The following is a 17,500-nucleotide window of genomic DNA, read 5'->3' as shown; positions in this document are numbered from 1 at the left end:
CTTTTTCTTTTCTCCTCTCTCTTTTCGTCTCTCCCTCTCCCCTCTCTCTTCTCCTTTCCTCTCTTTTCTCCTCTCCTCTCTTTTTCTTTTTTTTTCTCTCTCTCTCTCTCTCTTTTTTCTCTCTCCTCTCTCTCTCTCCTCTCGCTTCCCTCTCTCTTTTCTCTCCCCCTTTTCATCTTCTCTCCCCTCTCCCCTCTCTCTTTCTCTTCTCTTCTCTCTTTTTCTTTTTTCCCCTCTTTTTCTTTTTCTTCCCCTCTCTCTCTCTCTCCCCCCCTCTCTTTTTCCCCTTTCTCTCTTTTTTTTCTTTCCCCCCCCTCTCCCCTCTTCTCTCTCTCTTTTTTCCCCCCTCCCCCTCTCTCTCCCCTCTTTCCCCCCTCTCCCCCTCTTCTTTCTCCCCTTCTCTCTCTTTTCTCTTTTCTCGCTCTCTCTTCTCTCTCTCTCTTTTTTTCTCTCCCCCCTCTCCCCTCCCTTTTCTTCCCCCTCTCTCTCTCTCTCCCCCTCCTTCTCTCTCTCTCTCTCTCTTTCTCCTCCCCCTCCCCCCTCTCTCTTTTCTCTCTCTCGTCTCTCTCTCCCCTTTTCTCTCTCTCCCCCTCCCCCCTCTCTCTCTCTTCTTTTTCTTCCCCCTCTCTTTTCTCTCTTTCTCTTATCTCTTCTCTTTTCTCAATCTCCTCTCTCCCTCTTTCTCTCTCTCTCTCTCTCTCCCTCCTCTCTTTCCCCTTCCTCTCTCTCCCTCCTTCTCTCTCTCTCTCTCTCGTTTTTTCTCTTCTTTTCTTCTCTCTCCTCCCCTCCCCCGTCCTCTTTTCTTCTTCTTTTCTCTCTCTCTCTCCTTCCCACCCTCCCTCTCTCTCTCTCCCCTTTCTCCCCCCCTTCCCCTTTTCCCCCTCCTTTTCTCTCTTCCTCTCTCATCTCTCTCCTCTTCGTCTTTTTCTTTTTCTTCTTCTCTTTCTTTTCTTTTCCTCTCATCTCTCTCTCCCCTCTTTTTTTTCCCCTTTCTTGTTTTTCTCTCTTCCCCTCTCTCTCCTCTCTCTCTCTCCCTCTCCCCTCCTCTGCTCCTCTCCCCTCCCCTCTCTATCCTCTCTTTCCTCCTTCTCTTTTCTCCCCCTCCCCTCTCCCCCTTTCTCTCTCTCTTTTTTCTTTTTTCTCTCTCCCCTTCCCCTCTCCCCTTTTTCTCTCTTTCCCTCCCTCTCTCTCCCCTCTCTCCCCTTTTCTCTTCTCTCTCTCTTCCCCTTTTTTCTTTCTCTCTCATCCCCCTTTTCTCCTCTCCCCACTCTCTCCCCCTCCCCTCCCTCTCTTTTCTCCCCCTCCCCTCTTTTCTCTCTCTCTCTCTCGCCGTCTCTCTCCTCTCTTTTCCCCCCCTCTCTCCTCCCCTCTCCCCCGCCCCTTTCTCGTTCTCTTCTCATCCTTTTTCCTCCCTCTCCTTTTCTCTCTCTCTTCCCCTTTTTTTCCTCTTCCCCCTTTCCCCTTTCTCTCTCCCCCTCCTCCCTCCACTCTCTCCCCTCTCTCCCCTTTTTTCGGTCCTCCCCTCCTTTTTCTCTCTCCATTTCTCATCTCTCTCTCTCTCCTCTCCCCTTCTCCGCCCCCCCTCCCCCCTCTCTCTTTTCCCCTTTCTCTCGGGTTTTTTCTCTCTCTTCCCTTTCTCTCCTCTCTTTCTTTTTTTCTTTTTCCCACAATCTCTCTCTCTCTCTCTCTCCCTCTCTCTCTCCTCCCCTTTTCTCCCCTCTTTTCTTTCTTCCCCTCCCCTCTCCTTTTTTTTCTCTCCTCTCTCTCTCCTTTTCCTCCCCTCCCCCTTCCTCTCCCCCCGCTCTCCTCCCCTCTCTCTCTCCCCTTTTCCCCTCTCTCCTCTCTCTCCTTTTCTCTTTTTCTTTTCCCTTTCTCGCCCCGGTTTTTCTCTCTTTTCTCCTCTCTCTCCCCTCATTCTCTCCTCTCCTTCTTCTTCCCCCTTTTTCTTATCTCTCTCTCTCTCTCTCCTCTTCTTCCTTAAATTTCCCTCTTTCTCCACTTTTTCTCTTCCCCGTTCCGTTTCCTTCCCCCCTTTTTTCTCTTTTTTTCCTCCTTCTGTTTTCCCCTTTTCCCCTTGCCTCCCCTCCCTCTCCCCCTCTTTTTCCCCCTTTTTCTCTCTTTTTTCCCCCTCCCTTTTCCTCTCTTTTTCTTCTCCCTTCTCCTTTATCTCTCTCTCCCCCGTCCCTTTGTTCTCCCCCCTCTTCCCCTTTCTCTCTCCTTTTATCCCCCTCTTCCCCCCGTTTCTTTCTCTCCCCTCCTCTTTTCCCCTTCCCCATTTTTCCCCCCCCCCTCTTTTTTCCCCCTTTTTTTTCCCCCCCCATTCTTCTTTCTCCCTTTCCTCTTTCTTATTTCCCTTTCTCCTTCCCCCCTTTTTCTTTTTTCCCTCTTTGGTTCGTTTAAACCCTTTCCTTCTCTTTTTTTCCCCCCTTTCCTTTTTTCCCCCTTTTCCCTTATCCCCTCCCTTTTCCCCCTTTTTCCCTTCCTTTACCCCACATTTCCCCCCCCTTACCCCCTTCCCTCCCTTTTCCCCTCTTCTCCCTTCCCTTATCCTCTCCCCCTCCCCCCTTCCCTTTTTCCCCCCTCCCCTCTTCCTTTTTTTTCCCCTTTTTCCCTTCCCCCTCCCCCTTCCCCTTTTTAAATTTTTCCCCTTTTTTCCTTTTTTCCCCTTTCCCTTCCCCCCTTTTTCCCCCTTTTTTTCCCCTCTTTTTTTCCCCCTTCCCTTCTTCTTCTTCTCCCTTCCTCTTTTTTCCCCAAACCCTTCCCCCTTCCCTTTGTTTCCCCTTCCCCTTCCCCCTTTCTTTTTTGGGGATTTTTCCCCCTTTCCCCCCTCCTTCCCTTCATCCCCACCCTCCCCCCTTTCCCCCTCCCCCTTTCCTTCACTTTCCCCCCCTTTCCCCCCCTCCCCCCTTTCCCCTCTCCTTTCCCCTTCCCCCCTTCCCCATATTCCTCCTCCCCTTTCCCCCCTTTTTTTCCTTTTCCCTTTCCCCCCTTTCCCTTTCCCTTCTTTCCCCATCCCCCCCCTTTTCCTCCCCCCCTTCCTCCCCCTTTTTTTGCCTTCCCCCCCTTCCCCCCCCTTTCCCGTCCCTTCCCCCTTTTTCCCCCCTTCCCCTTCCCCTTTCGCCATTTCCCCCTTCCCCATCCCTTTACTTAACCCTTTTCCCCCTCCTTTTTCACTGCCCTTCCCTTCCCCCTTTTCCCTTTTTCCCCCTTCCTTTTTTTTTTTTCTTTCTCCCTTTTTCCCCCCCCCCCCCCCCCCCCCCCCCCCCCCCCTTTTTTTTTTTTTTTTTTTCCCCTTTCCCCCCCCCCCCTTTTTTTTTTACCCCCCCCGAAAATGCCCCCCAGCCCCCCCCCGCCCCCCTTTCCCTCCCCCCTCTTTCACTGCCCCTTCCCCTTCCTCCTTCTCTGTCCCATTCACCCTTACTCCCTCTCCCTTCCTCTTCCTCTCCCTTTCCATCCGCTGGGTGTTGTGAGTAATTCACTTTTCAATCGAGGCGAAAGCCAGTTGTTAACACAGCAACAGCAAGTCACTTACCGAAAGACTGTAATTTGATTCAGTAATCTGGTAATCAGACAGCTGAAAATACGAAGATAGAAAGAGGAGAGAGAGAGAGAGAGAGAGAGAGAGAGAGAAGGAGAGAGAGAGAGGAGAGAGAGAGAGAGAGAGAGAGAGAGAGAGAGAGAGAGAAGAGAGAGAGGAAGAGGAAGAGAAAGAGAGAGAGAAAGAGAGAGAGAGAGAGAGAGAGAGAGAGAGAGAGGAAAGAGAAAAAGAATGTGAAAGAGAAAGAGAACGAGAACAAGAAAGAGAAAGAAGAGGAAAATATAAGAGAGACATAGAACAAGAGCAACTTTTTTTAAACATCAGGAACCTTTCCCTCACTGCCTCTTCCCCCCCCTCTTCCCCCTGTCCCTTCCTTCCTTGCTTCCTTCATCCCCCTCCTTCCTTCCTCCTCTCCTTCCTTCTTTCCTTCCTCCTCTCCTTCCTTCCTCTTTCCTTCCTTCCTTCTTCTTCCTCTCTCCTTCCTTCCTTCTTTCCTCTCCTTCCTTCCTGCTTTCCTCCCTCTCCTTCCTTTCCTTCCTTCTCCTCTCCTTCCTTCCTTCCTTCTTCCTGCTCTCTTCCTTCCTTCTGTCCTTCCTTCTCCTCTCCTTCCTTCCTTCCTCCCTCCTCCTTCCTTTCTTGCCTCTCACGATAAATACCAACGGAAAATCTTCAAGTAAGCTTTACCTTGATTTATACACTCCTATCCCCCTCCCTCCCCCGCTCCCTCCCCCTCTCTCTCTCTAAAAAAAAACAAACTCCAACGCTATTTTACGTCATTGCAAGACTTCCTGATTTTGCAACATGACTGGAGCATTGCTGTCATCACACAGGGTGGGGGTCGGGAGGAGGGGGTGGCGGGCTTGATTGCAACTTGGTAATGTGGAGGCAAATATTGAAAGATCGTAACGGATTCGATGCAAATTAACTCGGCGAAGGCGACGAAGACGAGTGTGGAGACTAGGGGGAGGGGGAAGGGGAGGGGGAGGGGGATAGGGGAGGGGGAGGGGGTGAAGTGGAGGTGGAAGGGGGAGGGGGGAGGGGGAGGAATGGAGTGGAGGTGAAGGTGGAAGGGGGAGGGGGAGGGGGAGGGGGGAGGCGAGGAGGGGGAAGGGGAGGGGGATGAAGATGGGGTAGAGTGGAGGTGAAGGTGGAGGGGGAGGGGGAGAGGGAAGTGGAGATGGAGGTGGTGGTGTTGAAGATGGAGTGGAGTGGAGGTGGAGGTAGAGATGGATTTAGAGATAGAAGACAGAGATCGAGATAGAGATGGAGATGGAGATAGAGATAACAGATAGAGACAGAAGATAGAGACAGATATGGAGATGGAGAAAGAGATAGAGATAGAGACAGAGACAGAGATAAAGATAGAAATAAAGATGAAAGTAGAGACAGAGGTAAAACTTACTTACTATTATGTTGGTCCCTGTTAGATTCCGAGAAAGAACGACGTATAAAACGGCTTAATATTTCTGTCTCGGTGACGGCCATTGGGAGTGAGAGTTGAGTGAGAGTTGAGTGAGAGTTGAGTGAGAGTTGAGTGAGAGTTGAGTGAGAGCTGAGTGAGAGTTGGGTGAAGGGGGAGAGGGAGAGGAAGGAAGGGGGAGAGGGAGAGGAAGGAAGGGGAGAGGGAGAGGAAGGAAGGGAGAGAGGGAGAGGAAGGAATGGGGGGGGGAGAGGAAGGAAGGGAGAGGGAGAGAAGGAAGGGGAGGGAGAGGAAGGAAGGGGGAGAGGGAGAGGAAGGAAGGGGAGAGGGAGAGGAAGAAGGGGGAAAGGAGGAGAGAAGGAACGGGAGAGGGAGAGGAAGTGAAGGGGGAGAGGGAGAGGAAGAGGGAGAGAGGGAGAGGAAGAGGGGGAGAGGGAGGAAGGAAGGGGAGAGGAGAGGAAGGAAAGGGGGCAGAGGGCGAGAAGGAAGGGGTGAGAGGGAGAGGAAGGAAGGAGGAGAGGGAGAGGAAGGAAGGGAGAGAGGGAGAGGGAGGAAGCGGAGAGAGGGAGAGGAAGGCAAGGGGGAGGGGGAGAGGGGAGGAAGGGGAGAGGGGGAGAGGAAGGAAGGGAGAGAGGGAGAGGAAGGAAGGGAGAGAGGGAGAGGAAGGAAGGGGGAGAGGGAGAGGAAGGAAGGGGGAGAGGGAGAGGAAGGAAGGGGGAGAGGGAGAGGAAGGAAGGGGCGAGAGAGGGAGAGGAGGAAGGGGGGGGAGAGGGAGCGAAGGAAGGGAGAGAGGGAGGGGAAGGAGGGAGAGGAGCAGGAGGAGAGAGAGGAAGAAGGGGGGAGGGGAGAGGAAGGAATGAGGAAGTAGAGAGAGGAAGGCAAGGGGATGAGAGAGAAGGAGGAAGGGGGGGAGGGAGAGGAAGAAGGGGGGAGGGAGGAAGGAAGGGGGAGGGAGAGGAAGGAAAGGGGAGAGAGGAGGAAGGAAGGGGGAGAGTGAGAGGAAGGAAGGGGGAGAGGGAGAGAGGAAAGATGACAGGGGAGAGAGGGGAGGGAAGCGCAGGGGGAGAGGAGAGGGAGGAGGGGAGGAGAGAGAGAAGGAATGGGGGAGGAGAAGAGGAAGGGAGAGAGGAGAGGAAAGGAAGGCGGGAGAGGGAGAGGAAGGAAGGGGGAGAGGGAGAGGAAGAAGGGGGAGAGGGAGAGGAAGGAAGGGGGAAAAGAGAAGGAAGGGGAGAGGGAGAGGAAGGAAGGGGGGGAGGGAGAGGAAGAGAAAAGGGGAGAGGAGAGGGCAAGGAAGGGGAGAGGAGAGGGCAAGGAAGGGGAGAGGAGAGGGCAAAGAAGGGGAGAGGGAGAGGGAAGGAAGGGGGAGAAGGATAGCGAAGGAAGGGGAGACAGGAGAGACAGGAAGTGAGAGAGGGAGAGAAAGCGAAGGGGGGAGGGAGAGGAGGAAGGGGGCGAGGGGAGGAGGAAGGAAGGAGAGGGGAGAGGGAAGGAAGGGGGGGAGGGAGAGGAAGGAAGGGGAGGAGGGAAGAGGAAGGAAGGGGAGAGGGAAGGGAAGGAAGCGGGGAGAGAGGAGGAAGGAAGGAGAGACGGGAGAGGAAGGAAGGGGAAGGAGAGAGAGCGAAGGAAGAGGAGAGGGAGAGGAAGAAGGGGAGAGGGAGAGGAAGGAAGGGAGAGAGGGAGAGGAAGGAAGGGGAGAGAGAGAGGAAGGAAGGGGGGAGGGAAAGAAAAAGGAAGGGGGAGAGGGAGAGAAGGAAGGGGGAGAGGGAGAGGAAGGAAGGGGGGGAGAGGAGAGGAATGGAAGGGGGAGAGAGTTAGGAGAGGAAGGAAGGGGGAGAGGAGAGAAGGAAAGGGGGGGAGGGAGGAGGATGGAAGGGGGAGAGCGGAGAGGAAGAAGGGGGGGAGGGAGAGGAAGGAAGGGGAGAGGGAGAGGAAAGGAAGGGGAGAGAGAGGATGGAAGAAAGGGGGAGAGGGAAGAGGAAGGGAAGGGAGAGAGGGAGAGGAAGGAAGGGGGAGAGGGAGAGGAAAGGAAGGGGAGAGAGAGAGGAGGAAGGGAGAGAGGGAGAGGAAGGAAGGGGGGGAGGGAGAGGAAGGAAGGGGGAGAGGGAAAGGAAGGAAGGGAGAGGGGAGAGGAAGGAACGGGGGAGGAGGGGGGGGAGAGGAGGAAGGGGGGAGGTAGAGGGAAGGAAGGGGAGAGGGAGAGGAAGGAAAGGGAGAGAGGGAGAAGGAAAGGGGAGAGAGAGAGGAAGGAAGGGGAGAGAGAGAGGAAGGCAGGAGAGAGGGAGAGGAAGGAAGGGGGGGAGAGAGAGGAAAGGAAGGGGGGAGGGAGAGGAAGGAAGGGGATGAGAGGCGAGGAAGGAAGGAGAGAGAGGAAGGAAGGGAGAGGAAGAGGGAGAGGAAGAAAGGGGTGTAGGGAGAGGAAGGAAGGGAGAGGAGAGAGAAGGAAGGGGGATGAGGGAGAGGAAGGAAGGGGGAGAGGGAGAGGAAGAAGGGGGAGCGGGAGAGGAAGGAAGGGGAGAGGGAGAGGAAGGAAGGGGGAGAGGGAGAGGAAAGGAAGGGGGAGAGGGAGAGGAAGGAAGGGGGAGAGGGAGAGGAAGGGAAGGGAGAGAGCGGAGGAGGAAGGGGAGAGGGAGAGGAAAGGAAGGGGGTGAGGGAGAGGAGGAAAGGGGGAGAGGGACGAGGAAGGAAGGGGAGAGGGGAGTAGGGAAGGAAGCGGGCAGAGGGAGAGGAAGGAAGGGGGAGAGGGAGAGCAAGGAAGGAGGGAGGAGGGAAGAGGAAGGAAGGGGGGGAGGAGAGGACAGGAAGGGGGAGAGGGAGAGGAGGGAAGGGGGGGAGGGATGAGAAGGAAAGGGGGAGAGGAGAGGGAAGGAAGGGAGAGAGGGAGAGGAATAGGAAGGGGGGAGTGGAGAGAAGGAAGGGTAGAGGAGAGGAGAAGGGGAGAGGGAGAGGAAGGAAGGGGAGAGGGAGAGGAAGGAAGGGGGAGAGGGAGAGGAAGGAAGGGGAGAGAGAGAGGTAGGCAGGGTGGGGAGGGAGAGTAAAGGAAGGGTGAGAGTGAGAGAAAGGAAGGGGCGGAGGAAGAGGAAGGAAAGGGGAGAGAGAGAGAGGAAGGAAGGGGGAGAGGGAGAGGAAGGAAGGGATGAGGGCGAGGAAGGAGGGGCAGAGGGAGAGAGAAGGATGGGGGAGAGGGAGAGGAAGGGAAGGGGGGGAGGGTGAGGAGGAAGGGGGAGGCAGGAGAGGAAGGAAGGGGAGGGGGAGGAAGGAAGGGGAGGAGAGAGGAAGGAAGGGGGAGAGGGAGAGGAAGGAAGGGGGGAGGGAGAGGAAGGAAGGGGGAGAGGGAGAGGAAAGGAAGGGAGCCGAGAAAGAGAGGAAGAAGGGGGAGAGGAGAGGAAGGAAGGCGGAGGGAGCGGAAGGGAAGGGGAGAGAGAGAGAAGAGGAGAGAGGGAGAGGGAAGGAAAGGGGGGAGGGAGAGAAGGAAGGGAGAGAGAGAGGAAGGAAGGGGAGAGGGAGAGGAAGGAAGGGGGAGGGAGAGGAAGGAAGGGGGAGAGGGAGAGGAGAGGAAAGGAGGAGAGGGAGAGGAGAGGAAGGAAGGAGGAGAGGGAGAGGAAGAAGGGGGGGAGGGAAGAGGAAAGGAAGGGGAGAGATGAGAGGAATGGAAGGGGGAGAAGAGAGGGAGAGGAAGGAAGGGGGGGAGGAGAGGAAGGAAGGGGGAAGGGAGAAGAAGGAGGGAGAGAAGAGAGAGAGGAGGGAGGGAGAGGAAGGAAGGGGGAGAGGGGAGAAGAAGGAAGGGAGAGAGCGAGGAAGGAAGGGAGAGAGGGAGAAGAAGGAAAGGCGAGAGAAGAGAGGAAGGAAGGGGAGAGGGGAGGAAGGAAGGAAGGGGAGAGGGGAATAAGGAAGGAAGGGGAGAGGGGAGGAAGGAAGGAAGGGGAGAGGAGAGGAAGGAAGGGGAGAGGGAGAGGAAGGAAGGGGAGAGAGAGAGGAAGGAAGGGGGGAGGGAGAGGGGAAGGAAGGGGAGAGAGACGAGGAAGAAGGGGGAGAGGGAGAGGAAGGAAGGGGGGGAGGGAGAGGAAGGAAGGGGAGAGAGAGAGAGGAAGGAAGGGGGAGAGGGGAGAGCGAAGGAAGGGGGGAGAAGGAGAGAAGGGGGAGGAAGAGAGGAAGGAAGGGGGAGGAAGAGGAAGGAAGGGGGAGGAAGAGAGGAAGGAAGGGGGAGGAGAGAGAGGAAGGAAGGGGAGAGATGAGAGAGAGGAAGGAAGGGGAGGGGAGAGGAAGGAAGGGGAAGAGGACAGAGAGGAAGGAGGGGAGAGGGAGAGGAAGGAAGGGGAGCGGAGAGAGGAAGGGAAGGGGAGAGGGAGAGGAAGGAAAGGGGAGAGGGAGAGGACGGAAAGGTGAGAGGGAGAGGAAGGAAGGGGAGGAGGGAGAGGATAGGAAGGGGAGAGGGAGAGGAAGGAAGGGGGAGAGGGAGAGGAAGGAAAGGGGAGAGAGAGAGGAAGGGACGGGGAGAGAGGGAGAGGAAGGAAGGGGAGAGGAGAGAGGAAAGAAGGGAGAGGGAGGGAAGGAAGGGGAGAGAGAGAGGAAGGCAGGGAGAGAGGGAGAGGAAGAAGCGGGAGAGGGGAGGAAGGAAGGGCGAGAGAGGGAGAGGAAGGAGGGGGGGGGAGGGAGGGGAAGGAAGGTGGGGGGAAGGGAGAGGAAGGAAGGAAGGGGGAGAGGGAGAGGAGGGAAGGGGAGAGAGAGAGGAAGGAAGGGGGAGAGGGAGAGGAAGGAAGGGGAGAGAGAGAGGAAGGAAGGGGGAGAGGGAGAGGAAAAGAAGGGGGCGAAGAGAGAAGGAAGGGGAGAGGGAGAGAAAGGAAGGGGGAGAGGGAGAGGAAGGAAGGGGAGAGAGAGAGGAAGGAAGGGGGAGAGGGTGAGGAAGGACGGGGAGAGAGAGAGAAGGAAGGGAGAGAAGGGAGCGGAAGAATGGAGGGGAGGGAGAGGCAGGAAGGGGGAGAGGGAGAGGATAGAAGGGGGAAGAGGAGAGGAAGGAAGGGGGAGCGGCTGAGAGGAAGGGAAGGGGAGAGAGAGAGAAGGGAGGGCGAGAGGGAGAGGAAGAAGGGGGGGAGAGGGAGAGGAAGGAAGGGGAAGAGAGAGAGGAAGGAAGGGAGAGGAGAGAGAGAAAGGGGGGGGAAGGGGGAGAGGGAGAGGAAGGGAAGGGGAAGAGAGAGGAAGGAAGGGGAGAGGGAGAGGAAGGAAGGGGAAGAGAGAGGAAGGAAGGGAGATAGGAGAGGAAGGAAGGGGAGGGAGGAGAGGAAGAAGGGGAGAGAGAGAGGAGGAAAGGGGGAGAGGGAGAGGAAGGAAGGGGAAGAGGAGAGGGAGGAAGGGGGAGAGGAGAGGGAGGAAGGGAGAGGAGAGAGGAAGGAGGGGACGAAGAGGGAGAGGAAGGAAGGGGGAGAGGGAGAGGAGGAAGGGGGTGAGAGGGAGGAGGAAAGAAGGGGGAGAGGTGAGAGAAGGAAGGGGAGAGGGAGAGGAAGGACGGGAGAGAGGAGAGGAAGGAAGGAGGAGAGGGGAGTAGGAAGAAGGGAGAGGGAGAGGAAGGAAGGGATGAGAGAGAGGAAGCGAAGGGGGAGAGGGAGAGGAAGGAAGGGGGAAAAGGAAAGAAAGGAAGGAGGAGGGGGAGATGAAGGAAGAGGGAGAAGGAGAAGAAGGAAGATTGAGGAGATGAAAGAAGGGGAGAGGTATTTCCTTCTTTTCAATTTCCTGTTTTTCATTTTCTTTCATTTCCCTTCTGTTCATTTTCCTTCACTTCTCGTTTCTTTCATTTACGATTTCATTCCCTCTTCAATTTTTAAAAACTTCCTCCTTTTCTTTTTCCTTTCATTTATTCCCTTCGTCTTAAATCTCCTTTTTTTTTTTTCTTTTCTTCTCATTTTCCTTCATTTCTCCACATTTCCTTCTTATCCACTTTCTCCTTCCTCCTTCTCCTTCTCTCCCTTCCTTCCTCTCCCTCTTCCTCCATCTCATAACGAAAGAAAATGAGAAAGAAATTAAATAAAAACTTAAGGAAAACGAAGAGAAAGAATAGTAAAAAAAAAAAAAAAAAAAAAAAAAAAAAATCTCAAAATAAGAAACAAGAAAGTGAAAGCATTATATGTATCAAAATTGTGATTGTTAAACCGAATAGTTATATTGATAATGCACCAACTCATATCAACATTATCAGCACCATAACCAATTTAGTAGCAAAGACATTTATTCCAACAAATAAACCACCTAACGAAATGAATGAATCCATGTATTTGTTACACATCAACGCGAATCAAACTCCCTTGTATATACCTCTTAGAACAAACACACACAAAAACAAAAACAAAGGCAAATATCCACTATTGCTCCTGCGTGATGTGTAGACAAAAGGCGCAGAGACGGTGAATGATATATTGTTTACGCTGCACAGTACTGCATGATGAAACGCGTCGAAGTGGTAGCCTGCAAAAAAAGGGGGGGAGAGGGTGGGGGAGAAAGGAGAGGGTAGGGAGAGAGGGGGAGAAGGGGAGAGGGGAGGGAGAGAGGGGAGGGTAGGGAGAGAGGAGGGAGAGAGGGGAGGGGAGGGAGAGAGGGGGAGAGGGGGGAGAGGGAAGAGAGGAGAGGAGAGGGAAAGGGGAGGGGTAAGGGGAGAGACTAGAGGAGAGGGGAAGAGGGGAGAGAGGAGGAGAGGGAAGAGTGTTGGGGAGAGGGAAGAGGGTGGAGGAAAGGGGAGAGGGGAGAAGTAGGAGGAGAAGGGAGAAGTTGAAGGGTATTGGAGAGGGGAGAGGGTAGGGGGGAAAAGGGGAAAGTGAGGAGGAGAGGGGAGAGGGTAGGGGGGAAAAGGGGAAAGTGAGGAGGAGAGGGGAGAGGTTGGAGAGTGAGGGAGAGGGTAGGCAGAGAGAGGAGACGGGAGGGGGCAGATTGCAATACGTGTGCGTGTGAGTTTGCAAGGCAGATGTTGCACTCTCCCATATTAGTGATTATTGATGTTCCGTGTCCGGCTGAGTGGTGATGAGAGTGGTAATGATACTGGTGATGAGGGGAACGGGGGAGGGAGGGGAAAAAAGGTGGTAAGGGGAAGAGAGGAGAGGAAAGAAAGAAGAAAAAAAGAGGTGGAGAAGGAGGAGGAAGAGGAGGAGGGGGGAAGACTTGGGTGAGAAGAGGGAGGGAATAAAGGGAGAAAGAGGAGGAGGAGGAATAAAAAAAAAAGAAAAAGTGAAGAAGAAGAGGAGGAGGGGAGGAGGAGGAGGAGAAGGAGGAGGAGGAGGAGGAGGAGGAAGAGGAGGAGGAGGAGGAGGAGGAGGAGGAGGAAGAAGAAAACGAGGTAGACAAGAAGGAAGAGGGGAAGGAGAGAGGGAGAGAAGAAAAGGGAGATAGAAAAGGAGGGAAGATAAGGAGGTAGAGAGGGAGGGATAGGAAGAAATAGGGGCAGAGGAATAAGAGGAAGAAAGAAAATATAATAAGAGGAAACAAGAGACAGCGAACAGGAAGAAGAGAAAGAGAGAAAAAGGAGAAAAAAAAATATTCAAGAAAGTACGAAGGAGACACAGACAAAAAAAGAAGAAAAAAACAAGGACGTGAATAAAGGAATAAACGGGAATAATCGAAGAAAACAAAAGAATAATGAAATAAAAAGGGGAAAAAGAAAATTATAAAAGAAAAGTAATAAATGAAACTTACACAACTAAATAAAATATTTATATAAATACAGAAACAAATAAACAGATACGTGGGGAGTTAGATATATACAGGCACAGAAGCAGACAGACAAACAGACAAAATAAAGCGATAGACAAACACACGGAAAGCAAAGCAAACAGATACACAGACATAAACAAACAGACAGTTATACGACACAGATGCAGGCAAACAGACAGATATACGGAACAGACATAAACAAAATAGACAGACATAGACACAGGCAAACAAACACATAGACAGACAGGCAGACAGACGACACAGACACAGGTTAAAAAAAAGAAAAAAAGAAAAAAAAAAAAGACAGAAAACAGATATCAGAAATCAGAAGAAAAAAAACAGGCAGACAGACGGATTAGCAAATTAATTGAATGATGATGTGGAGGGTTGGAAGGTGAAATAAGATTAGCACAGCGCTAAGAATTTTTTTTTTTTGCACAACGCCATCTCTTGGCCAGATACTCGACGCTCTTTCTCTCTGTGTCTGTCGCTTTCTCTCTCTCTCTCTGTCTCTGTCTCTCTCTCGCTCTCTCTCTCTCTCTCGCTCTTTCGCTCTCTCTCTCTCTCTCTTTCCTCTCTCTCTCTCTCTTCTCTCTCTCTCTCTCTCTCTCTCTCTCTCTCTCTCTCTCTCTCTCTCTCTCTCTCTCTCTCTCTCTCTCTCTCTCTCTCTCTCTCTCTCTCTCTCGCTCTTTCTCTCTCTCTCTCTCGCTCTCTCTCTCTCTCAACTCTCTCTCTGTCTTTTCCTTTTTCTCTCTCCTCATTCGCTTTACTCTTTCCCAATCTTTCTTTTCCTTCCCTCTCTCCTCTCCCATTCCCTTCCTCTATTTCACGCCCACCCATTTTTCCCCTAGCATATCAAAACTTTCCCCCCTAGAGAGGAAATAACCAACGAAAATTTCCCTAGAACAAGGATGACGCAAAATAACGCACGTAAGACAACAAAGGAACGGCGATAAATCTGAATAAAAGACAGGAGAAAATAGAAAAAAAAATTAATGAAGTTCATACCCCATCTGACGCCCACCCCCACCCCCCACCCCCACGCAGATCCTCATCTCACGCCAAATTATAGTTTTGAGGGAACTGAGTGATGAAGAGTAAATGAGAGTGTGACATGAAATTCAGGGTATATCTGGTATCATATGATGAAATTGATGATAATAACTACAATATCCATAATTATAATTTAAGAAAAATTATAAAAATAATAATTATTATCATAATTATCAATATTTTTTCTTTCTTTCTTTTTTTAGGTGTTTTGTCCATCCAACCGTAAATTACAGGTCTTCTTTACGCCTGAAATCATATTCCATATGACTGCAGACTTGAAGACGCTTTATTTTGATGTAAGATGGGCAACTTATGCCTGGAATCATACTCCCTGTGACTGTGGTCTTAATGCTAACAATAAGTGTAGTTCCGATAACAAAAGGAATGGAATCTTTACCCCGTCAGCATCGTACATGAAGACGTACACAGACGATGAACGCGAAGTCGCACACATGTAACACAGAAACTCGTAGATATGTATGCACAAGTAAGGCTGCAAGCATACAGCAACACGAATCACAGACGGGGCTTCTCTCCTATATGTATTCTTTAGTTCTTTGTGATGTTTTGAAGGCCTGCTGTTTGTCTGTCCTGGGCCTGTCTTCACCTCTTGTTGTTGTTGCTGTTGTTCTGGCTCCTTGTCCTCCTTTCTCCTATCTCTTTCTTTTTATACTCTCTCGCTCTCGCTCTGTCTCTCTCTGTCTGTCGCTCTCTCTCTCTCTCTCTCTCTCTCTCTGCCTGTCGCTTTCTCTCTCTCTCTCTCCTCTCTCTCTCTCTCCTCTCTCTCTCTCTCCCTCAGTTCTTCAACCTACCCGCTCTCCCTCTACCCACCTTTCCAACCCATCCTTTTTCCCCACCTCATTTCCCCCACCCCCTCTGCCCCACCTTTCCCCCCTTCTTCTCCACTTTTCCCCAGCCCCTTAACCCACCCCTCTCCCCCACCCTCTTCCCACCTTTCCCCCACCCCTTAACCCACCCCTTTCCCCCACTCCCTTCCCACCCCTCTCCCCCATCCCCTAACCCACCCATTTCTTCCCACCCCTCCTCCACCTTTCCCCCACCCACTCCCCCACTCCTCTCCCCCACCCACTTGCCAACCTTCCTCCACCATTCCCCCACCCCTTTCCCCAACCCCTCCCCCACCTCTCCTTAACCCACCCCTTTCCCACCCCGTCCCCCCTCCCCCCTCTAACCCCCCACCCCCTCTAACCCCCCACCCCCTCTAACCCCCTATCACACGCATTATGAGTGAGCAGCTGCAACCTCTGCAACGGCGAGCAACCTTGCCAGCAGACAGCGTCAGAGGATGACCTTGGGCGGCGGGGGCAGGTGAGGGCAGTGTGCCATCGGGAGGGAATCGCCCTCTCTTCTTCTTCTTCTTCTTCTTCTTCTTCTTCTCCTGCTTTTATTCTACTTCTTCTCCTTCCTCTTCTTCTTCTTCTCTTTCCTCTTCTTCCTCTTCTTCTTCTTCTTCTCCTTCTTTTATTCTACTTATGCTTCTTCTTCTTCTCCTTCTTCTAGTTCTTCTTCTTCTTCTTCTCCTTCTTCCTCTTCTTCTTCTTCTTCTTCTTCTTCTTCTTCTTCTTCTTCTTCTACTACTACTACTACTACTACTTTTTGGCTATATTTTTCCTTATCTTTTTATTCCCCATTTTTCTCTTTTATTTGTATTTTTTTCTTTTTCTTTTCTTTTTCTTATTTTCTTTCTTTTTCTTTCTCTCCTCTTCCCCCTCTTCCTGCCCTTCCTTATTACTATTAGTAGCAGTAGTAGTCGTACTATTATTATCATCATTATTGTTATTGTTGTTATTATTGTCATTCTTCTCCTCCTTCCTCTCCTTCTTGTGTGTGAGTGTGTGAAACCGATGCACATATGAGAACGAGGTAAATGAGAGAGAGAGAGAGAGAGAGAGAGAGAGAGAGAGAGAGAGAGAGAGAGAGAGAGAGAGAGAGAGAGAGAGAGAGAGAGAGAGAGAGAGAGAGAGAGAATGGGTAGAAAGAAATAAAGAAAGACAGAATAGAGAGAAAGAGAGAGAGAAAGGGAGGGAGAGAGAGAAAGAGAGAGAGAGAGAGAGAGAGAGAGAGAGAGAGAGAGAGAGAGAGAAGAGAGAGAGGAGAGAGGGGAGAGAGAGAGAGAGAGAGAGAGAGAGAGAGAGAGAGAGAGAGAGAGAGAGAGAGAGAGAGCAGTAAGAAGGAAAGACAGACAGAATAGAGCAGGTGGGCAGATGGGTATGAGGTAAGCAAACAGGTGAGTTCTTCAGAAGAGAGAGAAGTGGCAAGGAGGTAGAGGATGGGAGGGAGACAGTAACCGAGAGAGATAGATGGACAGAGAGAGAGAGAGAGAGAGAGAGAGAGAGAGAGAGAGAGAGAGAGAGAGAGAGAGAGAGAGAGAGGAAAGAGAGAAAAAAAGAGAGAGAGAGAGAGAGGCAGCAACCGAGAGGGAGAAAGAGACAGAGAGAAACATAAGATAAAGTAAAGATTTGAATACATTTGCAGACGAGAGGATAAAAGAGTAAGGCCCAGAAATAAATCGATAAACTAAAAAAAAAAAAAAAAAAAAAAAAAAAATGTAGAGGAAAAGGGCAAAAAATGTGATAATCAGAGAGGAAAATAAAGGATTTGTGTGGAGAAACAGACATCGTGATAAAGAGGAACATCCGAAGTAGGTTAAGAATTGCAATACATACGAAAAAAAGGAAAATTAGAAAAATGAGAATATATTATTCGAATAAGAGAGAGAGAAAATAGAACGAAAAAATGATTCTGGTGAAAAAAGAAAGAAAATTATCTTGAAAACAAGAACGTGAAAAAGAAAGAATATATATATATATACATATATATATATATATATATATATATATATATATATATATATATATATATATATATATATGAATTAAAAGACGAACTAGACCGAGAGACACCGAAAATAGAAAAAGAAAAATCGCCATGGCCATTTTGCTAACGTCATTCAAAATGCGAATAATGCCAAGTCATCCTATATTTATGGACGGGCGTGATACATTCCACTTCCGATCCAGACTAACCGCTCAGAAAAAAAAAAAAAAAAAAAAAAAAAAGAAAGAGAGAGAGAGGAGAGAGAGAGAGAGAGAGAGAGAGAGAGAGAGAGAGAGAGAGAGAGTGAGAGAGAAGAGAGAGAGGAGAGAGGAGAAGAGAGAGAGAGAGAGAGAGAGAGAGAGAGAGAGAGAGAGAGAGAGAGAGAGAGAGAGAGGGAGAGAGAGAGAGGGAAAAAAACACGACCTTCGCACATGATTCAAACCATTTCTTGATTTATTCTCTTGGCTCGCAATCACCGTGATTACGTGAAGTGGATCGACGCATTGCACGGCTCTATAAGCACTTAGGAAGTCGAAGAAACGCATATCGAAAAGTAGTGATCAAGTCGACGTTCAGGGACGCTCGGACAAGGGAAAACGGGCCACCAACAATCTACTTTTAATCTCTATTCTTCCTTTTAGATTATTCTTTTTCATTAAATTTTTTTTTCTATCATTTCGAGATCGGATGGTGTTCATTAACGAATAACAAGTCAGAAATAGAATATATATTCCTCCCCCCCCCCACACTTCTTTTCGAAACAACCCCAACTTCCGCAAATTACGCGAAAATTAAGCGCTTTCGTCATCTCTTAACAAGCGTTTGAGGAAAAGACTTGAGTTTCTACGTTTTCATGGTCGATTATCTGACGGTCAGTGACAGGGAGGAAAAGTTGAAAAAAAAAAAAATAGATGGGAGTGACAGAAATTGAAAAAAAAAAATGAGGAAGAAATTGAAAAGTT

Source organism: Penaeus monodon, chromosome 14 (assembly GCF_015228065.2).
Source record: "Penaeus monodon isolate SGIC_2016 chromosome 14, NSTDA_Pmon_1, whole genome shotgun sequence".
Lineage (NCBI taxonomy): Eukaryota > Metazoa > Arthropoda > Malacostraca > Decapoda > Penaeidae > Penaeus > Penaeus monodon.
This window is presented reverse-complemented; position numbering follows the sequence as displayed.